The sequence below is a fragment of the Leopardus geoffroyi genome, chromosome B3, assembly GCF_018350155.1.
Source record: "Leopardus geoffroyi isolate Oge1 chromosome B3, O.geoffroyi_Oge1_pat1.0, whole genome shotgun sequence".
Classification (NCBI taxonomy): domain Eukaryota; kingdom Metazoa; phylum Chordata; class Mammalia; order Carnivora; family Felidae; genus Leopardus; species Leopardus geoffroyi.
In genome coordinates this window covers 15,075,222-15,092,583 of record NC_059337.1, presented here as the reverse complement: position 1 = coordinate 15,092,583, position 17,362 = coordinate 15,075,222, and the positions used below count along the sequence as shown (strand labels likewise).

At 43.2% G+C, this 17,362-nt stretch overlaps 1 long non-coding RNA gene across 1 annotated transcript in view; it reads right to left on the bottom strand.

Moving 5' to 3' along the window:
• Positions 1-4,362: 4,362 nt before the first annotated feature.
• Positions 4,363-17,362, bottom strand: part of LOC123582538 — an 86,345-nt gene continuing 73,345 nt past the window's right edge. The window contains exon 3 of the long non-coding RNA XR_006704448.1: positions 4,363-5,391. This is a non-coding gene — a long non-coding RNA (uncharacterized LOC123582538). The remainder of the gene's footprint in view (positions 5,392-17,362) is intronic.

Genomic DNA, 17,362 nt, shown 5'->3' with positions numbered 1-17,362 from the left:
CTGCTTAAGATTCTCTCTCTCTCTCTCTCTCTCTCTCTCTCCCCGTCTGCCCCCTCCCCCACTTGCTCTCTTTCCTTCTCTCTAGAATAAAATTTTAAAATAAATGAATAAAGTAATAACTTGTAGGTCCCTCCCCCAAAAGTCATAAAGTCATGATGAGTTATCAACAAATCAAAAAATAAAAATAATAAAAACTCAGCTTCTAAAAATAGCTGTTTCCCTGAGAGTCTCATTGGGTTCTGATTTCGTCTCGTAACTTCAAGCAGATGAGAGTTTTCTAGGCGAAAGTGAAGTGATCTAATATTGCCAAGCACAACCCCTTCATTTCCCTATCTGAGGGGGTGGAGAACCAGAACTGTCAGAGTCGGGCTTTGGACTCCACAGTCACCTTGGTTTTGTCACACCACACGGCCTTCGATGAACGAAACCAACACAATACCATATCTGAAATACCCTCAATCTTCTAGGTTTCTCCCAGGGTATTTTCTACAGCCATGTAACAGAAACTTGCTGAGGTCATTAAGGCACCAAAGATGAGGGGACATTCGTCTCCTGGCATCACAGCCCATGACTACCTTGAGAGCCAATACTCCCACTGGTAAAAGGCTCTCCTGCAGTAGTTCAGATCTACTGAGAAGCAGAAGCCAAGGTAGGATTAGCCATACAAGAGATTTGACCAAAGAAGCCCGGCTGACTCGGCCAGGAGAGCCTAAGATTTTTAATCTCGGGGTTGTGAGTTCAAGCCCCACATAAAGATTACGAAAGAGAAAGAAAAGAAAAGAAAAGAAAAGAAAGAAAAAAAGAAAGAAAGAAAGAAAGAAAGAAAGAAAGAAAGAAAGAAGAGATTTGACCTCTTGCATTTGTAACGTGGGGGCTCCCATGGCAGAAGCAGGGCGGGTCCTGAGAAGGTTACTACCAATACAAGCGCCCCTTCACCAGGAAGACGCCACATCCCTCTGTCCCCGTAAGAAGGAGCCTTGATTTCCTGGCCATGTTTGGGGACTCTGTCTTGAACTCACCAGAGCCGCCATCCCCAGTGAAGAGTGATACCATTCGCTCTGATTGACCAGGGCTGGCGGTAAGAGAGTGAGAGTTAGTGCTACGTGACTTAAACAGAGTGGGTAGAAAGATGAAAATAAAAGCTACTCTGTGCAGACAGGAGGGGTGAAGGGTCCATTGAAAATCAGAGAGATTAGCAGCTCATCACATTATTTGTGGGTTATCAGGAGACAGAGGTAATGAAAGTGAGACCTATATCCTTGATCAATAAGACTTTGACTGCATTTTGAGTTCATTTTCCCCCGCCGAGAGAGAGACAGCAGGCTTACTATTGATCACCGTGTTAATCCATAACCAGACTGGGCCTTCGCCTGGTGAAGCAAACAGGAAAAATAAGATAATAAGCAGGAACTCTTGATCTTTTATTATGGTGTGCTAGATAATCACTCTGACTTTTAGTTGACCTTATTTTGCCAGCTTCCTAACTCCACTGTATGAAGGACCCCTTTTGAAAGACTGGAGGCCGAGAGTAAGTAGGCCAAGGGACAGTCACATCGCCGTAGGGCCCAGCGGTCAGAAGGCAGTGCCTCCAGACTCCACCCCCCGAAGGCCAAGTGAGATTCCGTGTCGATTGCATCTATATATATTTTACTGTCTATTTTATACATTTGTCCTGATATGTCAGAATGACTAAATCTCAGCGTTTTTGTATAAGCGAATTGCCAGCCACACGTGTCACTCTCCTGTCGAAGGAGCCGACCCCGTTTAGCGTGTAGTTACGCCAACGGGAAAAATGGAGACGTTTGAAGTTTCTGTTGCAGTGACTCGACGGTCTCATAAAAGCCTACGGGGCCACTAAACGTCAGCGCGATTGCTGATCCAGAACCATCGGAGAAAGAAAGCAGTTTGTCTTTTCCTTCAAAACCTCCCAATCCGGCCTAAATCCTGCTGTAATGTAGGCGTTTCCTGTCCTGCCTTAATCTATAAGAATATCAGCTCTTTGTTGGCGACTCAATATTGACTCAGGACCGTTTGTGCTGACATTTAGACCAGCTTTACCACGAAATCCCTCTGATAGCTGTGTGCAAATTAGGAAAATGTGACCCCTCTCAGCAAGCACAGCCCAGGCAGCCGGGGAGGTAGGATTTCAGCCTGCCTCCCCACCGCCCTTCCCCCCCCCAGGGAACAGGTGTGCACAGCCCCCAGGGGAGACCTCGAGGCCCACCCGACTGCCAAGAAAGCGGGTTGATGGCGTGAATTTAGCCGGTCTAATAAGACTTTGCACAGACACCGTTTACTTTCTGCTCTCTGTGTCCTTGTCCCAAGTCGGCTATTTCTCATTTAGATTGTTCCTGTGATTTTCCAACTGAGTTTCCATCTGGTTCTTCAAGATGTTCACCCTACTACCCAAAGAGCACCTATTAGTAAATGGCAACTTCTTGTCACCGCCGAGTTAAGGATTCAGGAACAAAAGAAGGGGAAGGGTGTGTTAGTTGGATGAGAGAGGAGGAGAGTTCCATTTTGGAAGCATGATAATACTTCAGCTGCTCGACTTCAAATTCCAGAGGGATCCATTTGAAAGCAACACATTTAACGAAATGCCTTCATCTCGTATCATCGTATCATCGTATCCTCGAGCTCTTTACCTTTGGATAAGCAGGGACGTTAAACCACTGAAGTTCCTATAGTTGTGAGGGGTGGGGGGGGCGGGACTGAACCCTAAGGCAGAAGTTCTGGAGCTGGGGCCAGAGGTACTTTCATAAAACTGAGCCTTAAGAAACTTGAAATAGCACAGGTTACTAAAAATCTCATTTTCACAGTGAAAAGCACCAGCTTGGAACTACCGTACTCAGTGCTTGGGATACATAAGTAAGGACCTCCCTCTAGCGTCAGGGAGGTCCACAAAGTTCTCCCTGCCAGGGGCACCTAGGTGGCTCAGTAGGTTAAGGATGACTTCGGCTCAGGTCATGGTCTCACAGTTTGTGAGTTCTTCGTCAGTTCGGGTCCCGGCTAGGCTGTCTACTGGCAGCACAGAGCCTGTTTTGGATTCTTTGTCTCTCTGTCTCTCAAATGAATAAACATTAAAAAAAAAAATTTTAGGGGCGCCTGTGGTTGGGCATCTGACTTCAGCTCAGGTCACGATCTCACGGTTGGTGGGTTCGAGCCCCCGCATTGGGATCTGTGCTGACAGCTCGGAGCCTGGAGCCTGCTCGGGATTCTGTGTGTGTGTGTGTCTCTCTCTCTCTCTCTCTCGCTCTGCCCCTCCTCACTCACACTCTGTCTCTCAAAAATAAATAAAAACATTAAAAAAATTTTTTTTTAAATTTTAAGTTCTCCCCCAAGCGTTAAGTATCCCCCCTGAGGGGGTGTGTTAGTATCGATTTGCATTTCAAATGTAGAAAAGATTGTTGAGGAAAGATTTCTATTCTAAAATGACAAAAGTCAGGGGCACCTGGGTGGCACAGGGTGTTGATTTCGGCTCAGGTTATGATCTCACAGGTTCCTGGGATCAAGCCCTACATCATGCTCTGCACTGACTGCAAAACCTGCTTGGGATTCTCTCTCTCCCTCTCTCTCAATAGATAAATAAAATTTTAAAAATTTAATTTAATTTAAAAAGTCGACCACAGTTGGGGTGCCTGGGTGGCTCAGTCGGTTAGGCATCTGACTTCGGCTCAGGTCATGAGCTCGTGGTTTGTGAGTTCAAGCCCCACGTCGGGCTCTGTGCTGACAGCTCAGAGCCTGGAGGCTGCTTCCGATTCTGTGTGTGTCTCTCTCTCTCTCTGCCCCTCCCCTGCTCATACTCTGCCTGTCTCTGTCTCTCAAAAATAAATAAATGTAAAAAAAAAAAATTAAAAGAAAAAAAAGTCAACCACAACTTACCTAAAGCCCCCAGAAAACAAGCCCATCAATTGATGCGCTGGGATTTAGGGATGTCAGGACCGGTGGAAGAAGGTAGAGTCAGTTTTGAGTAACAGATGCTAGACTATCTCTGCTGGTCAGCCAATGACAAGTTGCCCCGAGGCCTTAGGCAACTTCTCTGAGCTTTCCTCTCTTCTGGAATGATCCAGATGGTCATTCCAACTTTAATGTCCCATCATCTCCCCTGCCTCATAAACTGATCCTAGAAGTCTGTTAAATAACAAAAATTCAGGGCGCCCGGTGGCTCAGTCAGTTAGGGTCAAGGTCCATGAGTTCAAGCCCCACGTTGGGCTCTGTGCTGACAGCTCAGAGCCTGGAGCCTGCTTCAGATTCTATGTCTCCCTCTCTCTCTGCCCCTCCCCTGCTCACACTCTGTCTCTCTCTCAAAAATAAATAAACATTTAAAAATAATAATTAAAAACTTACAAAAATTCAACTAAATAAATTTGAGGGTTTAATTGGCCTAATTAAGTGATTAATCCATCGACCAGAACCCCATTTAGCAAATACAGAGAAGCTCCAAGGATGTGTACAAAATGTAAGGTTTTATAGGAAGGAGGATGGGGCGAGGAAGTTTTTGCAAAAGAAAAGATTAGTCCACGTGAGTCCACCTTCCCTGAGGAGGAAGGTCAGGGTAGGGTGGGGGGGTCTTCTTAGGTAGATCCTCTGTGATGGCTCCTGGGTGCGGCCCAGAAAATTCCAGATTGATTAGCTTAAAATTCTACCCCTTGGATGGTTGAAACTGCTATTAAGCCTTAGTTTGCTGTCCTGGGAACAAATGACTCCACCTTAGCCTTGGTCTTGGCTGCGACTTGGCCAAAATGTTTTTGATTGCCACCACAAGAAAAGAAACCAAAGTTCATTATGTAATCCATTGGGATGTTCCTACGAGTTTAGCTGGCCTTTATTTTAGGAAACCAAAAATAATTTCATCGAGTAGATGTTACTCAAAAACAGAGTTTATAAAAGCGGGGGCAACCTGTAACCGCTCTGTAAAAATACTTGTTTTTAACTTCATAAAAATTCAGGTCTAGCTTAAATGGAGAAATGATGTGTTTGGAGATAGCTGCAGAAACCCAAAGATAAAATTCTCTTATCAACAACTTTTTTTTCCCTTCATTTTAAGGAGAAGACAGGATCTTCACGGAAAATATGATGCACGCAAAAAAATGTCCCAAGAGCAAAATATTCCCAAAAGCCATGGTGGACGTTTTGTAGCGTAAACACTAAGCTTTTTGTCCTATGCTCATAGACAAATGCAGATTCCTGACAAAATCGAAATCATGTTCTAAATATTATTCAACTTGACTTTTTTTCATTTACCCTCTAGGATCATTTCTCCACACTCTTAAATGTTGTCGGAAAACGAGAGAACAGAGCCTTGTCATTGTAGTCTCCTTCTTCCTCTGCGTCCAATGTAAAGTCTCCTTGCCTCATGTGTCAACGGGCCAAGGTAAACTGGGTCAAATTCTGAAAGACAAGAAGAATTCCCAAATAGCTTGCATCATTTAGCGATTAGACCATTTGTTTCCTTAAACATAGCAACGAAATGGTGATTTCCAAGGTGGCTGTCATCTAGAACTGATTTTCCAAGCGGTTAGAATATAAAAAAATAAAATTAAGGCCCCCGTGCTGGAAAGATGGTTGGAAATGTTGCCGTAGGCGTAGGCTCTACCTTTGGGTGTTTCCTTGGTGCATTCAGACTGCTCTACCAGAATCCCACAGGTTGAGTGGCTTGTAAACAACAGAAATGTATTTCTCACAGCTCTGGAAGCTGAGAAGTACATATCAAGGCACTGGCAAATTCAGCGTGTGGTGACAGCCGAATTCCTTGTTCAGAAATGGCTGGGTTGTATCCTCACTCGGCCCAAGGGGTGAGGGAGCTCTCTGGGGCCTCTTTTATTAGAGCACTAACCCCACCCACGGGGGCTCCCCCCCCTCGTGACCCGATCCCCCTCCTGGTACGACCATACTGGGGTTAGAATGTCAGCACTTGAATTTTGGGAGGACACACACATTCAATCTCTTGCAGGCACTGTAGGACCCTATCTACTCCCTGTAAATGTCGGGAGACACCTTTGGAGGAAATAAAATAACCCTTATGAGTAATCTTTTTTTTTTTTTTTTTTGGCTTCTCTTTTTACTTATTTTCCTTGAGATCACGGGCTTGATTTATTTCATTGGTTTCCCTATGCCTGGGAAAAATACAATGGAAAGAGTCTAAAGCCACTTAGAATGTTTACTTTTGCATTTGATCAGCCAAACTTGGACCAGCACTCTTGTCCACCGGGATTCCACCGTGCCTGCGATAAAAAGAGGTTTTATTCCACTAAGCTAGTTAATAAACACATATTTTCTTAAATAAATTTTTTTTTAATGTTTTTCTGGGGGGGGGGGCGGAGGGGAAGGGGCAGAGAGAGAGGGAGACACAGAATCCCAAGCAGGCTCCAGGCTCTGAGCTGTCAGCTCAGAGCCCGACACGGGGCTCGAACTCGAGAGCCGTGAGATCATGATCCGAGCCAAAGTCGGCCACTTAACCAACTGAGCCACCCAGGCGCCCCAATAAACACGTATTTCCAAGAGCAGCTCGGAAATCCTGAAGTATTTTTAAGATTTCCATCAATAGACCCATCCCAAAGCTGGTTGATAAGTTTCTCTGCAATGGCAGATAGCCCCGCAGGCAGGCAGAAGCCCAGATTCAGGAGGGAGGGCAGGTATAATCCCTGCCATAAAATTTCTCCTTTCACCAGAGTGGCAACTACCAGGCATCGCGGTCGGCTTTTTCGTTTATTCCAACTATTTAAACAGCTCTCCGCTGTAGGCGGTGTTAGCTCCATTGGACGGATGAGAAAATGAAGGCTGTGAGATCTCGAAGCCCTAATTAAAATGCGTGTGATTTCCAAGGTGGTAACCGTGGACACTCTTATCTTTTCCTTAGAACACTTAGTAGAGGGGCGCCTGGCTGGCTCAGCCGGAAGAGCACGTGACTCTGGATCTCAGGGTCATGAGTTCGAGCCCCACATGGGGAAGAGGGAATGGCAGTCTGGAGAGGGGAATATGTGGTCCCCAGAGACTACGTCTTCCTGACTGTGTCCAGGGTTTTAATGACACTGGAAGCCTTTAATCTCTGCCCATAAAATGTCTTGGCATTCCTGTGGTGGGTATTACCTCAGCCTTCAAAAGGCAGCGAGTGGACATTCTCCACATCTCCTCCCGCCCCAAAATTGTAGACTCCCGAAACCATCCCACAGATGCATTTGTCACCAAGAAAACTGGCGATCATTTCAGACGGGGAGAACCACACAGGCTCTTGCTTGATGAGGTTCCATACGCTGGGTTGTCTCTGGAGAAGGTTCTTTGACTCCTGAAGAACAAGGCAGGCGTGTTGCGTCCAGAATGCATTATTTCGGTCGAGAAGTTAGGGTTACTTCTCAGGCCAGGATGTGGTTATGGCACCCCAAATTCTTACGTCGCTTGGTGCCACAATCCAGGACAGCGACCCCAGTCCCGTCTATTTTTGCAAATTCCCGTGTCTTGATCATAAAAGAGAGAATGAGAGAGGATGGCATGAGTCATTCAGATACATCACGCGACCAAAAGAGTATTCCCCGGGACTCCAAGAATAAAACATGGTTCTTCATGAAACATTCAAGATGCCTGCTTTTCAGTGATGCAGTGGTTCCCCAAGTTCTCTTATCTCAACCAGAAAATGGAAAAACGAAAACGGCACGTGAGAAAGTGAACATCTCATGAGCTACAAAGTTTATGCTGTCAAGTAGTTTCGTTTTTTCTTTTTCTTTTTTCTTTTTTTTAAATTTTATTCTTATTTTTTTAATTTACATCCCAATGAGTTAACATCTAGTGCAACAATGATTTCAGGAGTGGATTCCTTAGTGCCCCTTCCCCATGTAGCCCATCCCCCCTCCCACACCCCCTCCCGCAACCCTCAGTTTATTCTCCATATTTAGGAGTCCCTTCTGCTTTGTCCCCCTCCCTGTGTTTATATTCTTTTTGTTTCCCTTCCCTTATGTTCATCTGTTTTGTCTCTCAAAGTCCTCATATGAGTGAAGTCATATGACTTTTCCCTTTCTCTGACTAATTTCACTTAGCATAATACCCTCCAGTTCCATCCACGTAGTTGCAAATGGCAAGATTTCATTCTTTTCGATTGTTGAGTAAACTCCATTATATATATATAATTATTATTATATTATTATATATTAATGTTATATTAATATATATTAATATATTATATATTATTATATATTATATATAATTATATAATATATATATAAATGGATGGGATGAATGGATGGAGGGATGAATGGATAAAAAAGATGTGATAATATATGTACATATATTATGTATGTATACATACATATACATATACATATACATATACATATACATACGTATATATATTATCATGTCTTCTTTATCCATTCATCCCTCAATGGACATTTGGGCTCTTTCTATACTTTGGCTATTGTGGATAGTGCTGCTATAAACATGGGGGTGCATGTGTCCCTTCAAAACAGCACACCTGTAACCCAGGGATAAATGCTTAGTAGTGCCATTGCTGGGTCGTAGGGTAGTTCTATTTTTAGTTTTTTGAGGAATCTCCATACTGTTTTCCAGAGTGGCTGCACCAGTTTGCACTCCCTGTTTTTTCATTAAGAAAATGTTTGGGGTGCCTGGGCAGCTCAGTCGGTTAAGCATCTGACCCTTGATTTCGGCTCAGGTGATGATCTCATGGTTTGTAAGTTCGAGCTCCACATCGGGCTCTGTGCTGATGGTGCAGAGTCTGCTTGAGATTCTGTCTCCCTCTCTATGTCCCTCCCCTGCTCAGGTTCTCTCTCTCTCTCTCTCTCTCCCCTCTCTCTCAAAATAAATGAATTAATTAATTAATTAATTAATTAATTTTAAAAAAAAGAAAATGGTTTTTGAGGGGCACCTGAATGGCTCAGCGAGTTAAGTGTCCGACTCTTGATTTCGGCTCAGGTCATGATCTCACAGTTCCTGGGATCGAGCCCCAAGTTGAGCTCTGCACTGACAGCACAGAACCGGCTGGGGATTCTCTCTCTCTCCCTCTCTCTTTCTGACTCTCCCTTGCTCGTGGGCACACACACACTCTCTCTCTCTCTTTCAAAATAAATAAATAAGCTTTAAAAACATTTTGAATATGCTTTTTTTTAAGTTTATTTATTTATTTTGAGAGAGAAAGTGTGCATGTGAGCAGAGTAGGGGCTGAGAGAGAGGGAGAAAGAGAATCCCAAGCTGGCTCTGAGCTGCAAGACCCTGGAATCATGACCTGAACTTGGTCATGATCAAGAGTTGGACACTTAACCAACTGAGCCACCCAGGTGCCCCTGAATATGCTTATTTTTAGATTTTAATTTTAAGTAATCCCTACACCCAAGATGGGGCTCAAACTCACAACCCTGAGATCAAAAATTGCATGTTCTGGGGCGCCTGGGTGGCGCAGTCGGTTAAGCGTCCGACTTCAGCCAGGTCACGATCTCGCGGTCCGGGAGTTCGAGCCCCGCGTCGGGCTCTGGGCTGATGGCTCAGAGCCTGGAGCCTGTTTCCAATTCTGTGTCTCCCTCTCTCTCTGCCCCTTCCCGGTTCATGCTCTGTCTCTCTCTGTCCCAAAAAAAAATAAATAAACGTTGAAAAAAAAATTAAAAAAAAAAAAAAGCATGTTCTACAAACGGAGCCAGCCAAGTGCTCCTAAATACGCTTTTAACTCTACAGTTGAACAATAAAATATTCACAATTAGAATACAGTAGAAATCTAAAGGAAAATAATGAACTATTCCAAATTCTTAATCAAGTATTATACATGATGCTTTCACTCATTTCTCTTTTCTCCAACCCACGAAATACTAGAAAAGGATTTTTTTTTTTAAAGACATAAGTCTACAAGGATAGGGAGAATGAAAGATAATATTAAAGCAATCAAAGTTTGGAATCTATAAAGCGGGTGAAAGGCTGGTCACTGAATTAGCAGATCCCAGAAAACTGAACCATAAGCCAACCATGAAGGAATCTGTGAACAGATATGAATTACATAAAATAATCTCCAAGGATGCAAATATGCATGGCACCAAATATGTCTAAAACCTATAGTGAGAGGGGAAGGAGAGATTGGGACAGTAAAATAAAGAAAAAAAAATTTTTTTAATCTGCTGAAGAACAAGTCGAATATCTAGATCTTCTTTTAAGATCACATACCCAAGAAATAGCCCACCCTCACCTTAGATACAAAGGACTGGAAGTTTATTCTCTGGGGCAAAATTTTTCAAAATTTCAAAGTCAAATGATCTCTAACTTAGATTTCTATACCCAGCCAAACTAAGTATAAAACTAAAGGCTAAAATAAAGATACACTCAGATGTGTCTCTAAAATTTTCCTTCCATTCACTCTTTCTCAGAAAGCTATCACAGATTCAGAAAGAATCACTGCCTGATTTCGGCTCAGGTCATGATCTCACAGTTCATGTGCTTGCATTTGCACTCACTCTCGCTCTCAAAATAAGGAAATAAACATTTTTTAAAAATGAAGATATTTATTTCTCTCCACCATAACAGTCTTGAGCAGGGAGGCTGGCTGCTGGGCCAAAGCTGGGTCCCAGTAATTACGGTAATAACAGAGGAAAGAAAACTCAGGAGAGTGTGCACACAATGTTTTAAGGACCAACCAATGAAGTGGCATATATCACTTCTGTCCTACTCTGTCACTTACACGGGCACATTTCCCTACAAAGAGCCACTGGGGAATTTAGTCTCTGGCTGGATAGCCACATTCCCAGCATGCTCACCAGCAAAGAAGGGGAGAGTGGGGAGAATCCATTGTGGTCACGTTCTGAGACCAAGAAGAAATGTCTGACTGTACACTCCCACAGTGAATCCAAGAACATAACTACTCGAAAAAGGCCAGATGGGAGCAGAGACCAGTAAGAGCACAGGAGAGGCCACATAAAGCCAAGCTCTTCCTCCTCCCTGACGACCACAGGAAAAAGCAGCAGGGAAGGAAAGAAACCCAAAACACTGTGCATTGGCCCCGAAGAGACAGTTTTGCAGACAGTTGAAAGCAGAGAAGCTTGTATTTCACTAAGCGGCACATTGAAAGTTCAAGCACCCACCACCAACCCCACTATTACCCTCCAAGAAGGTCGGTCCTCATAGAAGCATCCAATTAAGTACCACGAAACAGAAAGGCTGCATTTTCTTTGCACATCTCTGGTAAGTATGTACCAGAACCAACCCCCACTGACGGACATGCGCGTGCTTTCATCTTTTCCTTTTATTCATTTATTTATTTTTATTTACTTTTTTTTTCAACTTTTCCTTTTAAACAGTGCTATGAGGATTGCGTGTGGGCACACGTGCACACCCGTTCATGTCAGTGCATTTGCCAGATCTGTTTCCTTTGGATAACATCTTAGCAAGGAACCGCTAGATTGAAGGGAATATGCTTTTTCTTTTTTTTTTTTGAGAGAGAGAGAGTGCAAGTTGGAGAGAGGCAGAGAGAGAGAGAGAATCCCAAGCAGGCTCCGCACTGTCAGCCCAGAGCCTGATGCCGGGCTGGATCTCACGAACAGTGAGATCATGACCTGAGCTGAAGTCGGACACTTAACCGACTGAGCCACCCACGCGCCCCAAAGGGAATATGCTTTTTAAGGTTGCAGATATCTCTACGGAAGCCAATTTGACAAAAATTATATTAAAAAAATAAATAAAAGGTTGTAGATATCTCTTGCTAAACTCTCTCCGGTAAGGTTGTCTCAACTTACAATTCCACGGCAGTGGAGTACTAAACTCTCCTCATTCTGAGTGTTGGAAGTGTTTTAAACACTTCATAGGAAATTCTTATCTTGAAGTGGCCACCTAGAACATTTTGTTTTCGTGATGCATCCCGTACATTGAATAAGGATCGAAACTGAGACACTGGTAGGGAAGCGTTAAGCTCAGTAATGGGTTACAACTCATTTCTAATCACGTAATGCGATGTTCGGTGACAGGTGCCGTAGAAGCAATACTGAACTGAGACCCAGAGTCACTACACTGAAAAGGCACTTCTAGTACTAGGAGCTGTGTGACATTAATAAATCGTTCTACCTCTCTGGGCTTCAGTTTCTTTATCCTTACGAAAATAGGTGATAGAGTGGAATGTATTAATTTCTTATCCCATAAAGTCTCAGAAATCTTAACGATCACGAATGTTCTAATTTTCACCGGAGTCAGAGACCCTAGCCTAAAGACTAAGCCACGCATGACTGAAACAGAAAACTCAAAGGAGAAGAAATGTTTCATTTTGTACTGTCACCAAAATAATCTCACCAGAAACCTCATTAAGGATTCCCCTATGCAAGATAGCAACTGTTGGCTTAAATTCAGATGGATGGCTGTAGCTAATGTAAAATTTTCAGCATCATTTCACTTAAATTCAAAATTCAAATTCTACAAACATGTATTGTGCCGGGAGCTATTCCGCGCGAAGAATATAAAGCAGTGACCCTGTCCTAGAGAATGTGACAACATAGTTAAGTCATTTTCTCTCAGTAGGTTTTCAACCTAGAATTGTTTCTATTTAAATGACAGGAGAGAATACTAAGACTAAGAAATGCCAAAAGTAAATAAAATGTCCCAACTGATCTCAACATTGAGACTGACTTTTGGCAGTTACGTGCAGGCTTTTTTTCATCTTTAATATTTGTTGCATATTGTGCAAATAAATGGTTTTAATAGATGACACCGTGTGGGTCTATAATCTTACTGCTAACGTATACTAATTTAGTATTAAAATGAACTATTGATACATCTAATAATGCTTGAGTCAAAGTTTCAAAGTTAACAGAGAAATATGATCGACATCAGCAGAGTAACATGTTATATAATACAATGACTTAATTTTAAAAATTAACTCCGTGTAATTAACTATTACACCAATTAAGCAATACGTAATTAAGTAAGTTATAGTCCCTGACACTTAGCCACTTCATCATAAAAGCGAAGCATATTTTTATAAACAAATAAAATAAATATGAAATCTATTAATTAGATGTGTGGTTGGAGCTAAGAATAAACATGAAGAATAAAAATTATCTATTTCCACAATCTGTGTAATCGGAAAATAGGCCTTGGGATGCAGCACATAATTATTATATTAGCACAGAGTGGTTGGTATGCGATGTGACTCAGTCCCTCAGTTTGGATGCTGGCTCGGCCATGTACCGGCGACTTAACTTTATTGGTTCATCAGTAAAATGAGGACAATAATGGTGCTTATCTCATCAAATCTTTTTCAGAATTAAATGAGATAATGCACAGACAATGTTTAGCATAACCCTTGATGCCTGGAAAATCCTAGGCATGAGTACCACCTAGTTCGTTTGGGAAATGGTCAGCTTCGTGCACAGTTTAATGTCAAACAAAATTCGGTGTTCACGTGTGCATACAGCCTGGTTCATCTCTGTGACTGGTAGGAGACCTCAGAAAATGGAAACATAGGAGTTGTGTTATTTGGGCCAAAGTTCTATCAAGTCCTGTCCTCCGGCAGCTTCCTCCTTTCTGCTCGAGGGAATCAAGGTATTGTTACCGAAATCTGCACCCGCTCCCACTTGCAAACCACTTTGGCAAACAACGTCTGATGACGTTTCCAAAAGAGAACTTACACAGAGGGGCGCTTTGAGGGGAGACAACAGAAAAATGACGCCGGCCAATGTCAAGCGAAGAAAATCTGTTGGAAGGAGATTAGGAACAGGAAGGCTATAGAACCAGGTTTGGGAGCAGATGGGAACAGAGGCGACTCTTGAGGGTGGAGGCAAGCCCCTCAAGGCCACCCTCACTATAGGGGTCTGCAGGGTAGGGACACCTGGGTGGCTCGGTCCATTGAGCGCCCCACTCTTGATTTCGGCTCAGGTCGTGAGCTCACAGTGCAGGAGTTTGACCCCTGCTTGGGACTCTCTCTCGCTCCCTCTCCGTCTGCCCCCTCCCTTGTTTTCGTGTTCACGCTCCCTCCCTCAAAATCAATAAATAAACTCAGTAAAAAGGAATCTCCCGGCCAGAAGTATCTGGCGAGGATGGTCTTACACCTGCTCCCACCTATCTGCAAGGCTTAGGACACACGCCCCGGTCTGTTTGTACTGGGACAGAGGAAAGAAAGACGTGTCCCTCCGGACTGCTCTGGCAGCATATCAGTCCCGGAACGTTGCACAGGATGGGTGGCGGGAGAGGTGTGCATGCATTCTGGACAACCTCACGACCCGGGGTGGTCACAAATTCATGAAGAATCCATGGAACTTCGTGAAGATAAAACACCATTGGAATCACGTCGTTGGAGGTTGGGGGGCGGGGGTGGGGGGAGGCAGTGTAACTCCTCCCTGGGGAGCTTCGGCAACCACAGTCTTTTGAAGGACTCACGCTGGGAAAGGATTTCGTAAAACCAGGAGACATTATACGCTAGCAGAGTTCCCGTATTGTCTGGGATTACGTAATGCCATGTCTGTGAATATCCTTCATAAAACACAGCCCCGTCTGCAAATGCAAAGTGGCGTATCAGCCCCACCAGACACGTATTAGAAAGGTAGACACCATGAAGGTGGCTGGCTCAGTCAGTGGAACATGCGACCTTCGATCTTGGAGTCGTGAGTTCGAACCCCACATTGGGCGTAGAGATTATCTAAAAATAAAAATCTTTAGAGGCACCTGCGTGGCTCAGTCGGTTAGGTCGTGATCTCGGGGCCTGTGAGCTCGAGCCCCGCATCGGGCTCTGGGCTGACCGCTCGGAGCCTGGAGCCTGCTTCGGATTCTGGGTCTCCCTCTCTCCCTCTGCCCCTCCCCACTCGTGCTCTGTCTCTCTTGCTCTCAAAAATAAATAAAACATAAAGAAAATTTTTTTGAACAAAAAATCTTTAACGAAGGAAACATTGACACCTATGTGCACAGAACCTGTGGGAGATAAGCCATTCTCTTCCCTCGGCCACTGTTCCCCTAGCCTCTCTTTTAACAATATCAGGTTTTAATCAGCAAAAATGAGTTTAAGGAATTTTTTTTTTAATTTTAAGAATTTTAAGAGATTGTGGTGAGGAAGAATACATAGGCGCAAAGTATACTAAATACACACACAGACACACATGCACCCAGACCCCATTTTAGAAAGCTACGAATAAAATAATCTTCGTGCAGGCTTAACTGGTAATATTCGGGTATTACAAAGAAGGAACTCAGGATGGGGAAGGCTTTCTAGAGAGCCTGTCTCTGGAGCTGCGATCACATAGGAATTCAGGGGATGCTCTGACATTAGTATTAGGGGGACTAATTTGTTTGCATCTGTTAAATTTACAGTGCTTAACTTTTCAACGCCAAGACTGTCAAATTTCCAGGAAATGTTTTATTCTCTCCATTTCCTTTGTCTGCAAAATGAAGCTATCACTGAAATATTTCCAGGGAAATCCCAGTGGAGATCTTTATAGACAAAGGGGTAATTGCATAGATGGAATGAATTGGCTCTAAGACTTCGTACATGTAGAAAGGCAAATAATATTCTGATGATACTGAAGTTAGCAAATCTGGGGTTTGAGAGGTAAAAGGCACAGAGTTATGTAGGTGCTTGATAGCGACAAAGAAGGTAAAGGAAGTTTTAGGGAGAAAAAAAGCAAGTTGAAAAATATCTTTCTTTTCTTTTTTCTTTTTTTAAATATTTATTTTTGAGAGAGGGACAGAGCATGAGCAGGGGAGGGGCAGAAGAGAGGGAGACACAGAATCTAATGCAGGCTCCAGGCTCCGAGCTGTCAGCACAGAGCCCGATGCAGGGCTCGAACTCACAAAGAACCATGAGATCATGACCTGAGCTGAAGTCAGACTCTTAACTGACTGAGCCACCCAGGCACCCCAGTACCTTTCTTTCTAAGCAAGGTTCAAAAAACTATACATTTTACTAAATACTAAAGAATCCAAATTATATTAAAGTTCTGTGAAATGGAGACAAAAACAAATCCCATTCATTTCTTTTTTTAAAATACCATTCATTTTCTTTTTTTTTTTAATTTTTTAACGTTTTTTAAATTTATTTTTGAGACAGAGAGAGACAGAGCATGAACAGGGGAGGGTCAGAGAGAGAGAGGGAGACACAGAATCTGAAACAGGCTCCAGGCTCCGAGCCAGTCAGCACAGAGCCCAACGAGGGGCTTGAACTCACGGACCGTGAGATCATGACCTGAGCCGAAGTCGGACGCCCAACCAACTGAGCCACCCAGGTGCCCCTCATTCATTTTCTTAATAATGCCTTTTATTAAATAAAACTAGTATTTTGATGAAGCAGTTTATCTTTTTCTATTTAATTTTTATCTTTATTTATTTATTTTAATGTTTATTTTTTCTTGAGTGGGGGGGAGGGAGACACAGAATCCGAGGCAGGCTCCAGGTTCCGAGCTGTCAGCACAGAGCCCGATGGGGGCTCCAACTCACAAACTGTGAGATCCTGACCTGAGCTGAGGTCAGAGGCTTAACCGACTGAGCCATCCAGGCACCCCAGATTTTTATCTTTTTTTAAAATGCCTTTATATTCTGAGAAATATTTGCCTACCCCATATTCTTAAAGAATATAATTATTGCTTACACTTTACATCGTCTGTCTGGAACTATAGTTTGTATATGCTATAACATAGGTACCATATTTTTCATTTTCCCATCTCAATTGTTCCAGAACCATTTATGGAAAACACCTCCCTTTTTTTTCACTAAATTGTTCTGTGTCCCTGTTGAAAACTGACTGACTATGTATGAGTGGGGCTGTTTCTGGACTATATTTTGTTTCATTAGCCTATTTGTCCTCCTTATGCCATACAGCACTGCTTAATTGTTATAATTTTACAATAAGTCTTGAAATAAAGTGCTGAAAGTTTTCTCACTGTATTCTTCTATAAAATGTTGGCTATTCTAGGCTCTTTGCACATCTATGTAAATGTCAGAATCAGCATGTCAATTTCTTCCAAAAAAAAAAAAAGTCTGGAACAGAGCTAGCGTATCTGTCCTAAAACAGTCTACCTCTGGACTTATCCATGAGGCGGAAATAAAATGCCTTTTATTGAAGCCACTCTCATTTTGGATGTCTTTCCAAACTTCATTCTAAGTGCTACAAGCTTTGATTGGCTCTGACGGACTGCTCGCTAAGCTCTGGACCAGTCGCCATGGTCAAGGAAGCATAATGGAGGCATCCCCACCAGAGCCCCAAGAACTGATTGTGGAGAAGAGATGGCTCCCCAGGCAAATGAGGGCAGGAGCTAGAACTAGAAGCTAGAGAGTAAGGGGTAGGTAATGCAGCATATATCTATCATCCCACCAACATAGCCTCAAAACTAAACAAGCTGGTATATAACATGCCTTGATTGGTTTTGTGTTTGACCTTTTTTTGAAAAAACTCACTTGCTTTAAAATG